The 19,028-nt window shown below is 37.1% G+C and overlaps 1 protein-coding gene and 1 non-coding gene across 2 annotated transcripts in view; one reads left to right on the forward strand and one right to left on the reverse strand.

The window, feature by feature from the left end:
* LOC120721224 (CUB and sushi domain-containing protein 1-like) overlaps positions 1-19,028 on the forward strand; it is a 412,254-nt gene that overhangs the window by 178,349 nt on the left and 214,877 nt on the right.
* Positions 10,133-10,329, reverse strand: LOC120721684. Its single transcript, XR_005693230.1, has one exon. It is a non-coding gene; the product is annotated as a small nucleolar RNA SNORA23 (small nucleolar RNA).

The following is a 19,028-nucleotide window of genomic DNA, read 5'->3' on the forward strand; positions in this document are numbered from 1 at the left end:
TTTCACTCTGAACTCTCTCAACTCTCTCTTTCTCCCTCTCTGTCTCTCTCCCACTCTGTCATCTACTCATGTCTGATGTGTCAGTCAGTCAGGGTCTTAGCAAATCAAAGTGTGTGTTTCTTTGGGAACGTGCACGCGTGTTTGATGTGTATGTGCGTGCGCTCTATCTTGTGGAGCCAGCCTTGTGTTAATCTGACGTGCTTGGTTGACGTTCTTTAGTTGAAACTTTGCATGACTCCATGACAGTCTTTGCTTAAGCTGAAAGACAGGGCAAACCAGTGTGTGTGTGTATGTGTGTGTGAGACAGAGAGAGAGCAAGAGACAGAGGCAGTGCATAAAGTCATAAAACAGAGGAAAAGAGGGAAAATCAGAGGGCAAACAAGTGAGAGAGGGCAGCAGGATTGGGATCTACTCACTAAAAAAGAGGGACAGACAGCAGGCCTTTGAATTTGTATTGAGGTTTGTGTTTGAGGGTTTAAACTAAGCCAGAATAGGATCAAATCTGCGTGTTGCAGCGCAGGTGTGCTGTTTTTTTTGTGCAAAACGAAAAAGATCAAATAAATTAAAGCTAAATGAAAAATCCCATCTATTCAGTTTTTCAACCCACTATTTGGGTGAAAAAAATGCTTAAATGAAATAAAAACTCCAGAGGGATGTTAAAAATTCTGCATTGCTGGTAAAAATTCTAATTTGATACTATTCATGATTTCTACACAGTCATCTTTAAAGGAGCTGCAATCAGAATTTGCTAGATTTCATTTAAAGTTTCATCAGTAGCTAGCACTGTCTTATGAGAACGTGTTAGCATGTAGTGTAGTAAGAAACAAGACAAAGCAGGATTTGGGATAAGACTGTGGTGTTGCAGTGGTTAGCACTGTCATCTTTCTCTAAAAGTGTTCCTGTTCTCAGCTGGAACCTTTCTGTGGAGCTTGTGTTCTCTTACAGTTTAAAAAGATGTGCTTGCTACATTAACTGATGATTCTTAATTAGCCACTAGTATAAACAGGAGAGATCCAGCTCAGAGTATCAGTATTGCTGTTGTAAGTCAAGTGCAGCTGAGCCTTGATTGTTTTAATAGTTAATAGATGCAACTTAACATAAAGCTACTGTTGGGCGAGCATATCTTATATGCCCACTGTTACTGTTAATGAACTAGCCTTAATTGTCTATTTACTTATGTCCACTAATTGGTTACAGTAGGGTTAATTATCCATTTCTGTATGTAAACTCAGTTACCTGTGACTCTGTGCACTCCTGCTGGTGCAACCTTTCTCCTCATACGTGATATTAGAAATAAAATCCCCTTTCATCTCTTTCTGTTTCACCCACTGTGTTTGCAGAGATATGGAGAGCAGCAACCTGCACCCGTTCATCTATGGTATACAACACAGTTAGCGCAACACAACTGGTGCTATGCTAATGCAGTAATACACTGCCCCCCCACGCTTCCTGTAGCAGCCATTGGGTTTAACAGCTTTTCTAGTGGAAAAATTTGCACTGCCTACTGTTAGACAGTTAGCACATGGCAAACAATAGCATTACCTGCTATGACCTTTAGTGTCTAGAAGAAATGTTTCCAGTTCATCATTCATCATCATGTATTCCCAAGCTATTCTGAAATTTACTCTTGTTTGTTGCTGTTTTATCATTTTGGCGCATGGGTTTCATCTCTGAATGATGCTGGTGGTGATAAGTGTCATTTTCCACCAGTTTCCACTGTTAGTCCCCCGTAAAACTGGGAAAACTCTGCTACACAGTTAAAAAGGCGTCCTGAGAATAACATCATAGTGGTTAGGGCTGTGCGATATGACCAAAATCTCATATCCTGATATAAGAATTCTGTCGTCCCGATAACGATATAAATCACAAAAATGTAACATTTTCTGTAAATTCTGTGAATCTCGGGCAGCTCGACTTGCGGGAAGTGTTTCCAGCTGCGCGTCATGTAGCTGGAGTCGAGTGTTTTAATAGATGCATGAAACAATACATTTTTAGACATAAGTTGTAACGGCCGCCGTTTTCTTTGTGAGTATTTATTACACGGTGTGCTGCGGGGAAAAGCCTGTTCTAACGTTTGAGTCTAAGGTTTATTTTTTAGCACCTGGCGGCTCTTTTTTACTTCTCATCCGTAAATAATCTGCTCTTTCACGTGATTCAGTTTATTTTGAAAAGTCTCAACAGGATCTTGAGCTTTATTGTGAAAGGTTTATGTGGAACATAAACAAGCGGACACGCGATGCTGTTACCGTCCTTGTTGCTAACCACAACGCATAAAAACAGGCGCTTGTCCGTCTGTAGTGTGGTTATATTAAATATAAGAGAAAGAGAGAACTTTAAGAAATTAATATAGCCACTACAGTGACCATCAAAACGATGAAAAAAATATTGCCGTTTATTTTGCGACACCACGAAACAAACGATAGCGTAAAATGAAACGATAGACGTTTTTATATCGTCATCCGATATATATCGTTATATCGAACAGCCCTAATAGTGGTTGTTCCTTCCCATTATGTTGATAGTTTTACTCCATTTTGGAGGGTCGTAAGCAATTTTAAATTACAATGACTGCCTTTGAATTGTAATTTCCTGTCAAACGTGTACAGAAAAAAATGTCAGTCTTTAAAACATTACATTCAAGTCATACTGTGAATGAGACTTTTTCTAAAACACAGGTTTTATCCTTAACATGGTTTCGCTCTACATTTAAATCACTATTCCTTTTCAGCTACAAATGTGCACGGTAGATGACAGGGACATGTATCCACATATGAAGACTGACTTCCCTATTTTTCATCCTAAATCGAAAAACCCTCAGGGGAGCATGATGAAGGGGATAAAATCAGTCAAAATGTATCAGCAGGAGGCTGCTAAGAATCAAAACTTTCGGATTGTGTGCTTGCAAGCAAAGCCCATCTTTACACCTGGAACAAGTGATGAGTTTTGGAGATCAGCACATCGGCAGGGTAATTATGGTGCCTCATTGCACACCTGCTGTGGGAGAGTCAGCATGCCTCCATTTAATTGCCCTCCAATGCTTCTGACCTCAAGCAGGACATCCCAATTGATATCAAACAGGCTTGATGTTGTCTTTGGTGGTCGTCTGGTATGACCGCTGAAATAAGCAGAACCGTCAGCTCGTGTCAGCATCAGACCAACATCTGAATTGGGTAAAGCTATTTTAACAGCAGACTACCAAAGGATACACAGCAGTATTGGTCATCCGGTCATCTGTTTAATTACACTACATGTAATTAAACTACACTATATATACACACACATTCACAATTTATATCTAAGTAGAAAAGTCCATTATTTTGGGATCTGGAGGATGGTTTTGTTAGACAGAGAGGTGCTGTTGCTCATATGAACCACGTAAAGGTATCTCCCTGAATCCTGTAACATAAACATCCTACACAAACACTGTCATGCTTCAGCGCCTCCCTCTGTTTCAGCTTAGATCAAACTGATGGAGCCCAGTCTACGACATACACACACAACCCCACAGATGGGATTAAAATGCTTTGCAGCTTCAGTTGTTTCTATAAATAAATAAAAGTGTATTTTTCAGTCATTTTTATTTCTTTGCATGAATGGCCTTGTGTCTACGTGTACTTCTATCACTTGTGTTATGGAGACAATATGTTTACAAAGTGGCATTGTGAGGTCCAACATTTGGGGATTTAAAAAAAAGGATCCCCCATAAAGTATTTAACTTTAAAGATTTAACATAGCATAAAGGGATGGATGATGACTGTGTGTGTCTGTGTGTGTCTGTGTGCACGTGTTTTGCTTTGGGCCTGATCAGATCAGAAAATGAAAAACAATTGTGAATGGTTTTTGCCATTGGCTTTCAACAGAGTGTATATGTCATACATGAGTCTGGCGGTCACACTAGCTGGGAAAATTAAAATTAAACATCTTTATTGTGTTGTACCCTTCACAGTAGGGATGGGCTGGACAAGATAAGATGAAACTTTAATAAAGTGTGTAGAGAAATTAGGTCACCACAGGAAAAAAAAACAAGGGGAAAGAAAAAAAATGGAGGTGCACTCACAACAGTAATAAAACTAGTGGAAAATTAACGTAGTTTGCATTCAGAACCATATTAAGTAAAGTATTCAGTTTAACGCTGAAATTTTTGAAATACAGTGTAGGAAATGATTCATTTCTCACTGACGAAGAAATGACCTTTTTAATGGAGAGAGACAGAATATCGACTAAAACTCTAAAGAAAACAAAAACACATTACATAAAAATTATAAATCGATTTGTATGACACTGAAGTAAGGATTTAATTGTGTGGTTCTTTCAGGACCTAAAGAGCGGACTGACATGACAGTGGCAAAAAGAGCATAAGACATTGATAAAGGGAACTGAAGGTGAGCAAGAGGCTTTGGGGAGTTCTCAGGGGCTGTGAGAGAGAGAAGAGAGGAGAAATTATTGTCCATTCCAGAAGAGTGAGTTAGGCATGAGTAAAAATGGAGCTGAGAGATCTTAGTTTTTGTGCCGTGGGAGTTTAGTCGGGGAGGAGCGCTGGGTTGGCTCAGGATTTTTGAGGGATCCTCAGGTGGAGAGCATGCAGGCAGATAGAGGGCTGATAAGGTAAGTTCAGAAAGTGTAGGTAAGTTAGGAATTATGAGTATTTCCAAATCTGATTCTAAACAAAATGAGCTAAGAGTCCCCATAATAACCGAAATAGTCTGGCACAGAATTGTGGCGCCATACGGTCTTGGCATATCTGCTGCTTGATTGCGGTGTAAGGAGGATGTTTTCGTCCAAGATTTTATGGTAAATATGGCCCCCCTCCATTGGCCCCTTAATTCTGTGAGCTAGTCTTGTACCTTTAGCAGAAAAAGAGCCACAATGCATGATGTTTCCACCTCCATGCTTGATCATGGGTTTGGTGTTCTCTGTGTGTACTTGGCATTTTTCTTCTTTCAAACATGATGAGTTGAGTTGATACAAAAGACCTCAATTTGGATTTTATCTAGCCACGGCATTTGCTCCCAAACCTTCTTATTTAGATGTTTGTATTTAAGACAGACTTGTACATGGGCACTGCAAGATTTCAGTCTATTACGGTGTAGCACGTTACCAATAGTGTTCTTGGTGACTGTGTTCCCAGCTACCTTCAAAATATTGTGGCGAGCTCAGACAAAGAGGAGACAGAAGTGTCGCTTGGTCTTGCTTCCCCGAGCTAGCCAGGGAGCACAGCTGTTTATTAGCAGGCTCCTGGCAAAAACCGCTCTGGCATAGCATGAGCATTCAACAACAACAAAGAACACAACGGCGCTCTCCCACCCCACACAGAAAAACATAGTCACAGAGAGAGAGCGTGTCACCTTGAACACAGCTGTCAAAAAGAAAACCCAAACAGCCCTGACCCGCTACAATATTAACAAGCTCCTCCCATGTTGTTTTGAGCTGACCTACCACCTTGCAACTGTTCATCCTCATCTCATGGAGCTCCAGACCAAGTACAATCCATGGTAACTTATATATTTATTTTATTTACTTTATTTCATAATGAAAAATCTCACCAACAATTATAACCTTCTCACTAAGCTTCTTGATGATCTGATGGTCTTCTTGATGGTCTTTCAGTCCATTCCAGCCTCATGCATTTCTACAGTCTTTTACCTGATGTCATTTGACAGCTCTTTGGTCTCTCTTTGGTGTGCGTACCACATTCTGGCTCCTGCATCTCTATGAGTCTGAATGTTGCTGCTTTGTAAGGGCTCAAATATAACTTATTTCAGTTACATTCAAATCAATGTATACATTTATAAATATTAGTGTTTTGTATTTTTCTGGATTTTTAGTTATTGTTCTTTTTTTCTTCATTGAAATGAAACTACCATAAAATTAAAGGCTGTCTGTTTCTTTGTAAGTGAGCAGCAGGGTTTTAAATAATTATTTTCTTCACTGTATATAGTAGATTGCAATTAAGTGGGTAAAATTTGTACTGCATTTTAATGATAAAAACTAATTGCACAGCTTGTGCTGCCTTTTATGCTTTTAGGTCATGCTGGTGTTGTAGCTGTGATGTAATTTTGCACTTCAGTACAATGCTACAGATGGCCGTGGCTACAAGAATAACTGGCTACACAAAGAAGAGGTCAGGGACACAGTGATTTCTATTAATGATTCTAGTGTGCTCTTACTCATTAACTGACACTGACAATCTAGTGTTGCACTTCCAAATTCCTAGGCTCCTAACCTGAATATTCAATTTCTTATTTTTCAAATGTATATTTAATGAGGAGTTCACTCACTAAATAGAACTACATGTCTTTTCCACTAGATATGAAACTTTGTTACAGTCTGTAATGCAACTTCTCAAAATATTGTAAAATCTTCATCCCTATTTCTGAAAACTGGGAGTAAAAATGCCTCATGCTGTGGTGTTGTAGATCAAGACCTTTCCCTTGACTTATTAAAGTACAGAGGCACGACTTTACTTTTAATTAGATTTCTGAAAAGTGCATGTCAGTGGTGGTACACCTCACAGTGAATAAAGGAAACATAAAATGTAAAAAAGATATCACGACAGATAAGGTATGCATGCTAAAGCAGTCATAACTTCATCTGTTCTTCAAAATTAGAAATATATTTTATCTTGTGCATGCACATACATTATTTAATACTAGAAGTCATTTTTGTAATTCACCTGTGAAAAATTCTGTCTGAGAGGTCAAAAGAGATGTTTCTGACTTTTTTAAATTACATACACCAATTAACACGTAACTATCAGGTTCTGTGTTAACATTTGATGCCTGATCCTGCAATTTTCACTTCATCTTTCACAAACTAAATACATGAATAAAAAATAATCCGCAAAGAAAATCATAAAGAATACCAAAGTACGCTTGTATCTCATGGCCATTTTTGGTTTTCTTTTGTTCATTCAAACATTTCATTAAATGGTTCAGGAGCAAAGAAAACTGCTTACTTGTCAGATTTGGATTTCTGATTTTGTAAGAAGGGTCGATATGTGTGCATTTTGACATGCATTGCACTGTAAGTGATTACATTGTAAGTGCCTATTCATTCATATTTTTGTTCATCAGCCAGTTTAAGACTAAAGCTTTATGCCAGTTCATTCAGGGTTAAATTGACTTGCTAAGACCCTGAGGCACAACTCACTGGGAATTGAACTGGCAACCTTCAGGGTCACGCAGACTGAATCTCTTCCTGGCCGTTCTAAACGATCTAGATAACGAGCCCGTTGAGAGTCGATGAGTGTGTAGATTAGCATACATTTACATAAATTAGGAAGGCAATTAATATTCTGTTCAATCTGTTCAGAAGTCATCCGACTATCTACAGGGAAACACAGAGAAAAAGAAAAACAGGAAGATACAGGAGACAGACACAAGAAAGAAATCGGGCCATGCTTAATAATGCAATGTCAAAAAAATATTATTAGATGATGTGATTCGATTACTCATTTTATTCATCAAAGTCAAAGTGTGACAAAGACCTGTGAGCAGGAAAAAAAACTGTAATATAATATTTATTCAGGTGAAGATATGACTGACATTGACTATTGATCTAATATGCTTTAAAGAAGATGCTGGTGATGGCATTGAGAACTTAATAGAGTTTCTCAGATATTTCACCAAACACGTCCTTATTCATAAAAGCTCTTTTATAACTTTTCTGCTCTAAATTACATGGAAGTTTTATGTAGAACCATATGTGTAATTTATAAAAAGGAATAGTCTATGCTGGTTTCAGAAACTGTATAAATAAATATCTAATATAATTTGCAAATCCTTTAAACACTTTATGTAATTGGTTAGTCAATTTTAATTTTTCTATAAATGCTAATCAGGAGTTTGCACTTTCACCTCATCGTTTTCACGTCGTTCCTGTGCCTGCGTACATTTCGTCGTTGTGCTCCTGTTTCCCCTCATAGTGCAGAGACTGTCTCAGGAGAAAAATTAGACCACATGAAATAAACAAACCAAAATTTACTTATATGTAAAAAAAAAAAAAAAAAAAAAAACATCCTACAGAAAAATAAAAGTTTTTCATTTCCAGGAACAAGGAAAACAGTTACATTTGGATTATTAAACATCAGGTATATCTCTCCAAAGTCTACGCTAGTAAATTATTTCATAACTTGATTAACACATTGATTATTTTTGCCTTAAAGATAAGATAACAATATGCAAGTTTAAATTAGTCAGCATCACCAACTGATACTAGCAGTCAGAAATCCTCAAAAGCACAGGGCAAGGAGGAGGAGTGACAGCAATCTTTCACTGTAGTTTATTAATCAACCAAAGATGTGGACAGAGTCATAATTCATCAGAAAGCCCTACACTTAGCCTTGTACACCCTGAGTGGAAAACACATTATCTCCTTGCCCCTTAATCAGAGTTTTATCTAATTTATCAGACTTAGTGCTCAATTCAGATACTGTAATGATAGTGGGCCATGTTAACATTCATGTAGATGTTGAAAAGGGCAGCCTCACCACTGCATTTAAGTCATTATTACATTCAGTTGGCTTCTCACAAAATGTAAATGAGCCTACTCACTGTTTTAATCACACTCTTGATCATGTCCTATCATCTCGTATAGAAAATGAAAATGTAATAGTATTACATGAAAACCCTCCGTTATCTGACCATTTCTGAGTAACATCTCAGTTTACAATAATGGATACAAATGACTCGGTAAAAAATTGTCATTACAGTAGATATCACTCCAAAATTGCCGTTGCTAAATTTAAGCAAGTGACTTGACTCATTTTTTCTTCACAGTGATATGGCAACATAGAGTAGCAACTTACCCTTTAGGAGGTTTATTATCTTGTTAATAGTGTGACTCCTCTGAAAGCGAAAATAACAAATCAACAAGGTTTGAGTCTCTGCTAAAATTCATATGAATGCAGAGCTTTAAGACAGATAACATTTAATCTGGGGAGGAAATTGAATTCCATTTTCTTAAAATGCATTTGTCTGGCAAGGGAAAATAGTGGGTTCCAAAGCACTTTGTCTGAGGTTTCTTTTCAGCACCATAGCCGGGCTGACAAAGAGTCACAGCTTTGTTGAATCTTGTTTTCCCTGAGCTCTAAGTTGTACTTCATTGCACTTCATTCATTTTTTTTTTTTTTACAAATAAAGTTTTAACCATCATAAAAAGCAGCTTTAGAAAGTGCTGCTTCTCTGTTATTGATCTCTCTGAGCTTTTAGTAATTTATCAAAATCATCAGTATGTCCATTAGATCCCATCTCTACGAGACTATTCCAAGAAGTCTTACCATTTACTTGCATTTCCTTTCATGGCTAAAAATTGCAATAACAATTTTAGCAATTTCCAACCTTCCTTTCATTCCAAAAGTTTAGTAAATCAGCTATATGGTCATCTGAATATTGAGTGTTTTATGCATTTAATATATATCTAGGACTGCCTTACTTATATTTCAGTTGTTCTACTGTAGGCTCAGCACATCACGAGAAGTCTTCTTTTGCATTATGTTTTTCTTTGTTTCTTTGTGCTCTTTTTTGTTCTCTTTTCATCTCCCTCTTTGCCCTCAGCCCCAGCTGCTTGCAGTAGATTCTGTTGGCGATGTTTTCTTGTTAAAAAAGGGTTCTTCCTTCCCACCATCACTAAGCAGATGCTCAGAGGATGATCTTGTTGTAGCAGTTTTCTGTCTAATATTGACTGTTGTTGTGAACTGGCGCTCTATAAAAATATTAAATTTAATTGTTAACAAAATATTCCAAAATAGTAGCAAGACTATTATGCCCTTAGAGTGCTATGAATTATCCCAGAAAAAGGCAGTAAGTGAACCTTACACTGGATGTTTTTGTCAAACTACTTGAGAGGTCTGTCCTTCCATTATTCTTCACCGGAGCTTCCGGCTACTTTTTTTTTTTTCAATTAACCTTGTTCCTCCAGTGTCATTAAGTGGATTTTACTGGGTTGGATTCATCATTCACTTAAAAAATAACTGTTAAAGAAGGTTATACAACACTTATAGATATAGATACAGAGTTTATCTATCATGGTCTGGTTTTCCTTTACTATTGTGTTCAAGTTATCTGTCTTTGTGGGCTTTCCATGTACAACACACTCTTTCAGTGCTGCATGAACATTTCCCCCAAGGGGAATACTGTGTATTAATCAATACAACATGCTTTTGAACACCAACAAGAAGCTACAGAATAGCTATACAGTTTTCATTTAAATTGGTTCTCTGTCTGTGTGTGTGTGTGTGTGTGTGTGTGTGTGTGTGTGTCTCTCTCTCTCTCTCTCACACACACACACACACACACACACACACACACACACACACACACACAAAACTGATATAATTGAAAGAATACACATGTTACAGCTACAATAGGAAGACAAATAACAGTGCAACATCATTTAGAGGACCATTGGAGAACATTCATCATAACTAAAGTCTCAGTTTATCCTGTCCTTTTAAAGTGAACCCTTTAAGTAATTATTGGGAACATTTGACTTTATTAGATTAAAAACTGCATAGCAATGTGGAATATATATTGTGGTGAAAATAAGGCACGGCGGGACCACAGATCAACATTCAGAGCCATTTTATTTACACTTCTCACCACAAAACAACCCCCACACCTGAGTCCCCGTGTTTTAACTCGGCGGGCGTGATTCCGGATTCCGTGCAGGTGCGTCCGCCCTCCCTGCATGGCACCGCAGACCACGCCCCACCACACACACACACATCCCTCGCATGCCTTTATTGCTCGGGTCCTCCCACTAAAAACCCAGAAAAGGTGCAGTCAAAGGATTTTCTAAATGGTAACCATGAAACACTAACACATCTCATGTGAGATACTCCCAAGCAATCCTGTTTACCAGCCACATCTATCAACAAAGAGCTTTTTGCATGTCACATCTTACGCTCCCATAAACTAAAACCAACTTGTACCAATTAAACTAACATGTCTGTCCTTGGTCAGTGGAGGACACAGGAGTACTATGGCGTTATTTTTGTGCCACTATTCTGAGCGCACGTAAAAAAAATTTGAGCGCATGTAAAAAAAAGTTTTTCTTTCTTTCTGTGTCCCACCCCTGACACAGAAAGAGCAATATTTCAAACTCCGCCACTTTGTGTTCCTCCGCCACTGCCTCGTTTGAGTTTTGGACGAAATGGATTCTGGGATATTGCATTTTGTCATTTCGAGCTGATTGGAGACCAGAACAGCCAATCAGATTTTTTTGCATCCAAGTCTGTGATTGACTGATTTTGTGGCACAAATATAACGGTGTAGAGAAAGAGTTGAGCGCGCACGGGCAGAAATGTTGAGAGCGCGAGCAACACATTGAGAGAAAGCGCAAATACAAAAATTGAGTGAGAGGGGCTGCTATTGTGTGTGTGTGTGGATAATAGCAAAGACTGAAATACATTTTTTGCACGCAGCAATGAATTTTGTTCACTCAAATTCAGCTTTTCTTCGCTCAAAATAAATTTCTCCTCAAAATGCAACACTTGCACCTGCAAACATTTTTTACGTGCGCTCAGAATTGTGGCAAAAAAATAACGCCATAGATTACTCTAGAGAAAATCCAGACAGGCACAGGGAGACCATCTCAACTCCATACAGAAAGACACAGAAAGACAAAACCCTGCCAGCTGTTTAAAACAGTCAGCTTACTTTTATGTCCCCAGCCTAGGGGTTAGCTAAACATAACATGACTTGCAGCTCTCTACTTATCCCACCCCTGAAGAAAAGGGCCAACAGCGCAGAACAACATGTTAATTTGCTTTGGAAATGAGGACCATCCAAATCAACAAACAAAAGCTTCTAATGACCCCTACTCATCATAAAAAGGGAAACAAATGAAAATACTCTATCCTAATCCCCTAATCAGAAAAAAAAATTAAAAAGGAGGTATTTATCAAAAAGGGCTTCTCTTTCCAACTATCCTGTCACATTTTGCTCAGTATTTAAATAGTATTGTCAATAATGACAAAACTATTACAGCTCAGAGCTAACAGCACAGATATCAGAATTCTCAGTCCAAAATCTTAGATTTATACTCTAAGTCTCATTTATGGCTCCTTATTGTTGCATTCAGAAGACGTAAAGGAGAGGGTCGAGGGGGATGTCAGCTGGAGTTTAAGAAGCTGCTGTCGATCTACTAATCTATTGCAAAGACAGCAATTTAACTAAACAGGCCAGTCACCACACACACACACACACGCACGCACACACACACACACACACACACACACACACACACACACACACACACACACACACACAAAAGAGGCAAGAGAGTTACACATGTCCACATACATACTCTATTTGGAAGGAGCCACAGGTACCTGAATTAGTTTAAATTAAATTACTTTGGTTCATTTTCATATTTGTCTTAAATATAAATAAACTGTAAAAGTTTAAACTTCTTGAACATGTATTAAATCTAAAATCCAGCTTCCTTCAGACTGATAAACACACAGCCTGCAGCTCTTGTGCACACTCTCAGGGGAAACCCACTCTACTCTTACAGTACACTACAGCTTTAAATTGGCTCAGCTTCAGTATTGCACATTCAAAGTGTTTTTTTTTCTTTGAATAGATTTTAATTCCTTGTGCATTCTCAACAATAACTTATTGTCAAATTCAACATGGATTTTGCAGTGTGTTTGCAGTTTTGAGCCTGATTCACATAAGAAAGCCCCTCTTTGTAACATTTAGCTGCTATTCAGAGTTGTATTTTAAGGCTGGACAAAAAGATGCATCATAATTTAAGTGCTTGGGAATATTTAAATTTATCAGAGGACCCAGCAAATAATATTTTTAAATGTGTTCAGAAAAAAGAAATAAATATTCTGGTATATGAGAAAAATAAGCCAGATGCATGTGGAGGCAACAGAAATATTGTTACCTTAGGACCTTAGTTACTAAGAGACTATTAAAAGCCAAGCTTTTGAAACAGGACTCGACAGCACAAAATATCTAGAGTTTATTTGAAAGGTGAGCAACAGAAGAAAAAATATAGAGGAGAAATAAAATGACAAAGCATGGTTAGTGAGGAAAAAAGAAGTAATGCACAAAGGCCATGGGGATATTATGGAAATTATACTGGGATGTGATTCCAACTGATAAATATGGAAACACTAAACACTGAAGATATACAAGGGAAACTGAAATGGTAGATGAGAGAATGAAGTCTGATGTATGGGGTCCATTGAGACGACACTCAGTGTCGGGTTATTTAGAAATGCTTTAAAGGTAAGAAAAGTGAAGCGATGTGATGATAGAAATGCTAAGTGCAAACTAATACATGGAGATAGTTTATAAAAGGAAGATGGGGAAACACTAAAGAATAGGAAGATAAAATAAAGCTTTCAAAGGTTAATGTGAAAAGGAAACGAGGATAGGAGACAATAAGGCAGGAAGAGGAGAGTGTGAGGGGGAAGAATATTGAAAAGGGTGAAATAGAGGAAGAGAGGAAGGGACAAAAAGAAAGTAAGAAAGTAGTGTGGGTGAGCGCTGCTTCCTCTCACCTCTACGCCATCTGCAAAGCTTCCATTTAATTTTTCAGCTATCCTTGAATGATGTGGATTTGCCTCTGTGCAATCTTAAGGGTATTCCTGTATATGTGTGTTCACATGCATGCGTGTACGTGTGTGTGTGACTTGTCTTTGTGTGTAGATGCGTGGCTATCTGTGTGCATGTTAGATGAAAGAGTTGTGTGGTGTTTACGCTAGCCAGAGTCATGCCGTGAACAATAAGAATCCTTGATCATACATCAAAGACTTAACAGTGACATACACAAACGCACACACTGCGCACGTACCCTGCATCTAAAGAGAGAAGGGTGAAAAAGTTTAAATATCCTTTCACAGTGCTGTGTGCTTTGTATAAGAACAGCATAGCCAAACACACAAGCACAGCCCACAGGCCATCTTCAAACATGCATTAAAGTCACAGGTGTACAAAGCCCTAACGCAGTCAGTCACATTTACCATGTTTCATCTGCAAACAACAATATAGAAACTCGATTAATGTTTGTTTTATTATTTTCCTGAAGGCTGTGGATTCCTAAATGTGGTGGTTTTAAACATACACTGAATACTTCCATTTAATAATCTATGCTGATATCACATAGAAAAGGAAACTCAAGTATTGATAAATGCTGTAAGAAAAAAATTGTTACCAATGTAGTTTAAAGAATTCTCCTCAAGAAAAGCGATCTGTTTCCAGTTAGAGCTGCTTAAAATTGTCTCTGTAACTAATCGGCTATGAAAATATTCACTTTTCTTTCTTAAATTTTAATATTTTCACGCTACTAAGGGACAAAGAAACACGCTTAAAAATCTAAAAATCCTCTCATTCATTTATTATGGTGATAATGATACCAATCAATTTACCACTGTTCATGTCAAACTGAAGGGCCTTTCATTTTGCGTAACCTGATGAATGTTGAGTCCAGTATTCACTCTTATTATAACTTGGCTTAAGTCTTCTAAGGGAACTCTGAGTTCACAGGGGAAAAAAACACTGTCTGGCCTGCTGGCAGTAAAGTTTGTGTGTTGTAGACCATAAAATATTTTTCTTTTCCATCACGTAAACCACATTTACCAGGTTAGGAACTTTTGTAGGAGCCCCCTGTGTTTTCCATTAGGACTAACTGTCATAAATTACTTAAGCGGGGAATGATTTTAGAACCTCAGGAACTTGATGTGGGACTTGCAGCGGTCGACATTTTTTAATTTAGCAAGTAGCCTACTTGCAGCATTTCTGCGAGTTTGTTTCATCTTAATCATTTCCAAAGTAGATGGTAAAAATCCTTTTAGAAAATTATTGGCTATAATTTCAGAACTTGGGATTGTTTCAATGTGTGCGACAGAGAACGAGAGAGAGCAAGCTAGAAAGTGAATAAAGAAAAGGAGCAGCATTAGCAAGAACAGAGGAAAAAAACATTAATTTTGGATTTTTTTTTTACATTGGTGACAGAATGACTGAGATGAAATCTGAATGACCAAATAAATTGACCAGTGAGACTGGTACATTTAATTTCTGCCATAAAAACAGTATGTAGGTTTTTATTTTCAATACCATTTGGCATGTATATATCCCCTTTTCCTTATATACATTATTAAATACGATTCACATCTATATAGAATTATTCATTCAATTATTCAATATTTTTATTTCTTTCCAAGCCTAACCCGATCCTTTGGTCATGAACACACTTTCCTCCTTTTAATAAATCAGAGAGCTGCTGATAACTTTGTGTTGTCAGTAGATGAAGGGAATAAAATTCAAAATCCACAAGCCAAAGGCTGTAGTTGGCGAGTTAACCTACGTTTGTGATGATTCGTGTAGCTTTACATCTTTTTTTTTTTTTTTTTTTTACATTTTTTATACTTTTTATATTTTTATGTGAATAGCCATTCTATGGGTTATATTGCTGCCAATTGTTTTATTGCTTGTACTGAAATTAGATGGATTGCTTACTGAGCTACTGACCCTCGAATTAAATGGAACTTTTTTGACCTTCATGTGACAGAGATCCTATAGTGCCACCTGACTGGCTCTACAACAGACAGATATGATTTGTTCAATATGTAGTCATTATTGCTGGTGCCACCATAGACTGTGGATCTGCATAAAGACTTTATGTTAGAAACATATTAGAAATAGTAGGTGATCTGTAATCCAGTGGGTAATTACTTCACTCAGGCTAGTGAATAGTTGGGTAGAATTTTAACTAGCAGTAGAAAAACTAAAGCTACAAAACAAATGAAATAAACTTCCCTGGGTCAGACTACCTTTTTGAGTAACCTTCAAAAAGGCCTCAAAGAAGGTGCAGATCACAGGGAAAGTTAAGATGTAGTTCTTGATGTGAAACTAGACAGCAAGTGAAAAAGATTAGTGTAGAGCATGCAGGTGTGTGTGTGTGTGTGTGTGGGGGGGGTGTCAGGTTTTTTTCACTTCATCCTAAAAAGTCTTTGCAGATGATGTACAGGCCTTGAAGACTCTCAGATAGACTATTTGATAATTGTACAATTATCTAGTATTTTGAGATTTCTTTTTTCTTTTTATTTCCTTTTTTTCTGTCAAAAAGAGATTTTAGACAGGCAGACTTCAAAGTGGGCCAGAAAATTCAGGCACAGAGTTCCATCACCTTTGAAATAAACAAATCTGATTGGCAGTCGCATAAATAGGAATGTCAAGTGAGTTCATTTTCTCGTGTTGCAGGATGGTATTCTTTCTAGCTGATACCATTAAGATACTCACTCAAATCAGAAATTAATGTCACCCCTCAGAACTGCCCTGAAACACGCAGAGTTTTCCTGTTCTCATTTTCCTTCGTGCATTCATGTGTGCAGTTGCTGTACTTATTTTGAGCATGTAACTATAGCTACAGAAGGGTAGTCGGTGTAAACTTAATTCAGTGTTTCTGCTTTGAATTAGCAACTACCAAATATCACCAAAGCACATAAGCAGTTTTATGTTCAACTAAACCAAACTACAACCTTTCAGGGTAGCCACTGGTATTGTAGCTGTATTTTCTAGTTCCAGCTAGGGTATCCATGCTCATTAATCCATTAGGTCAAAGGAAGCAGCTAGTGATGGTCTTTAGTGTCACTTGTAAATTCCACATTTATACTGCAGGGCCTGGAAGGGAGCCATGTACAATGTGGCGCGATAGCTCATGTACCTTCGAACTGTATCCATAAAGAAAAGTGAACCCCAACAAAGAAAAAAATGTTAACGCTACAAATCAATAATGTGAGTTGTTTTGAAGTGTGTCATTTTTCACATCTGCACAATGACACCGTACTGCAGAATTCTTCCGCCCACCATATCCCACTGGAAATATGTGTCAGCTGGAAATTTATATCATCAGGCAAGCATTCCTACTCAGACAAACAAACAATCAGGCAAACAGAAACTATTTAAATCAGACAAAATAGTTAAAATAGTTACCAGTGTCATGAAATCAGTCATTCAGTGATACACAATTTCACAATGTCTGTTGAGTAATTATAATATCAAACATATCCTGATTGCTGTTACCATATAATGTATACTCAAGAACACAGTTTATAGAAAACTAAAATAGCCAAAACCAAACAAAAATCTGCTGAAAGAGGAAGAAAACACATAGTGTTTGCACATAGTTTGGGCATGCTGAACACCAAGATCTCAATGCTGGTGCCACAACTGTTAAAGTTCAAGTGGAAATACCAGTATAAGAAAAACTGTCTCAGGCATTCTTTCAGGTTCAGAACATATTGTAATCGTTTTGTGACACAACTCTGGTCGGGATAGATTATTTCATTTTCACCAGCAGTCGAGGTTAAGCGGTTATTTACAGTCCTGTGAAAAGAACGTTTTCAAAGGAATCTGTCCAGTCCTGTGAAAAACTAAGCAAACCCGTACTACAGGTTTTTTTGTTTGATTTTATTGTCAATGCAGTCAGTGAGTGGATCATTAACTCCTTTGGATACTCAAGTATTATAGCATCAAATGTGAGGCCACAATAGGAAAATGATCCCCAGTGCACAAGCAAAGCTACAGTCAAAGTTCAGACCTCAGCCTGTTTGCCTGTGGTGGGACCACATGCTTTTATTTCTTCACACATTACTCCAGTTTTGGCTTTTCTTCATTATAGGTTTCATTTTAAAATTTTAGTTTTAACTTTGAGAGCTCTACATGGTGAAGCTCCCCAGTACATCTCTGACCTGTTGAAACCTCATGTTTCTTCCCAAGCAGAAGTTACTGTTGGCCCCACGTACTAGATTCAAAACACGTGGGCATCGGGCTTTTCAGGCACTGGCACCAAGGCTGTGGAATTCTCTTCCATTGTCTTTACGCTGTACGGACTCCACTGAAAGCAGCTGAAGACATTTCCACAGAAACAAGATTTTAATTATTTTTTTCATTGTTCCATATTATTATTTTATTTATATTTCTGGTTTAATGGGGAGCACTTTGTGATTTTTATCTATGAAAAGTGCTATATAAATAAATTTTGCTTGCTTACTTAATTACCTTAAGGTGCATAAATCATTCCCACAAATTAATCAACTTGAGCAATGGAGCAATTCCTCCATAATGTGAAAGGCAGTTCTACAAGCTTTTGAATAACGAAAAACTTTGACTTTGTTTTTCACAGGACTGCACAGACTTGGGTGAAAACCTTCCTTTTCACGTGACTGTATAAACAAGATCAATGCTTTTTTAAAGCTTCTTTTGGCCTTGTTTTGAACTCTGCAAACTTGGAATAAATCTAACTTGGCATAGGGATTATTATTAACAGTATTGTGGATTACATGACATCAGATTATCTGAATATAAATAAATGTGATATCTATATTATATATATAATATAATAATTTATAGTTGTCCATAATAATGAACTATTGCACTAATTAGTTCCTACACAGTACGTTAATTTGCAAATCAAGAGGAATGGAACACAGAAATAGTAAGAGGAAAAAAGTCATAGAAACCACAGTGCCTAGCTGCAAATTATAAAAAAGAAACAAGAAATCAGAAGCAGCATATTATTATTATTATTATTATTATTATTTGTTATTGTTAAACTAAACTGTGTTGTGTTCTGCATGACTAGCAATCTGCACTGCTCCATTTCACTACTATCACAGCACAGCACTTGCAAATAACAGCTATCTCTGTGTGACCTGAGTTTTTCATTAGTAAATATAACAATGACAGTAGAGATGACATTAAAATGAATTAAAATAAAATATTGCATAAAATTTATTCTGAGATTTTAATAATGTCTGTCCAGTCTGCGAGGTTGCAGATCATTTCTGGGAGAAAATGTGTGTATAAACAAAGTTTAATGAAGTTTTTTTTCAATGTAATACATATTGAAATTTATTAAAATACATTTTAAAACTGAATATATTAGAGTAAAGGGTTATAGAACTTTTTGTAACTTTTATTAAACACAGCACATTTTGCTGGTTTCATTTTTAATGAATTCTAGCAATTTCTTCACACAGGTTTTTTTTTTTTTTTTTTTTTTTTAAATTT

This window comes from Simochromis diagramma, unplaced genomic scaffold (assembly GCF_900408965.1).
Source record: "Simochromis diagramma unplaced genomic scaffold, fSimDia1.1 OVJJ01000603.1, whole genome shotgun sequence".
NCBI classification, from domain to species: Eukaryota; Metazoa; Chordata; class Actinopteri; order Cichliformes; family Cichlidae; genus Simochromis; species Simochromis diagramma.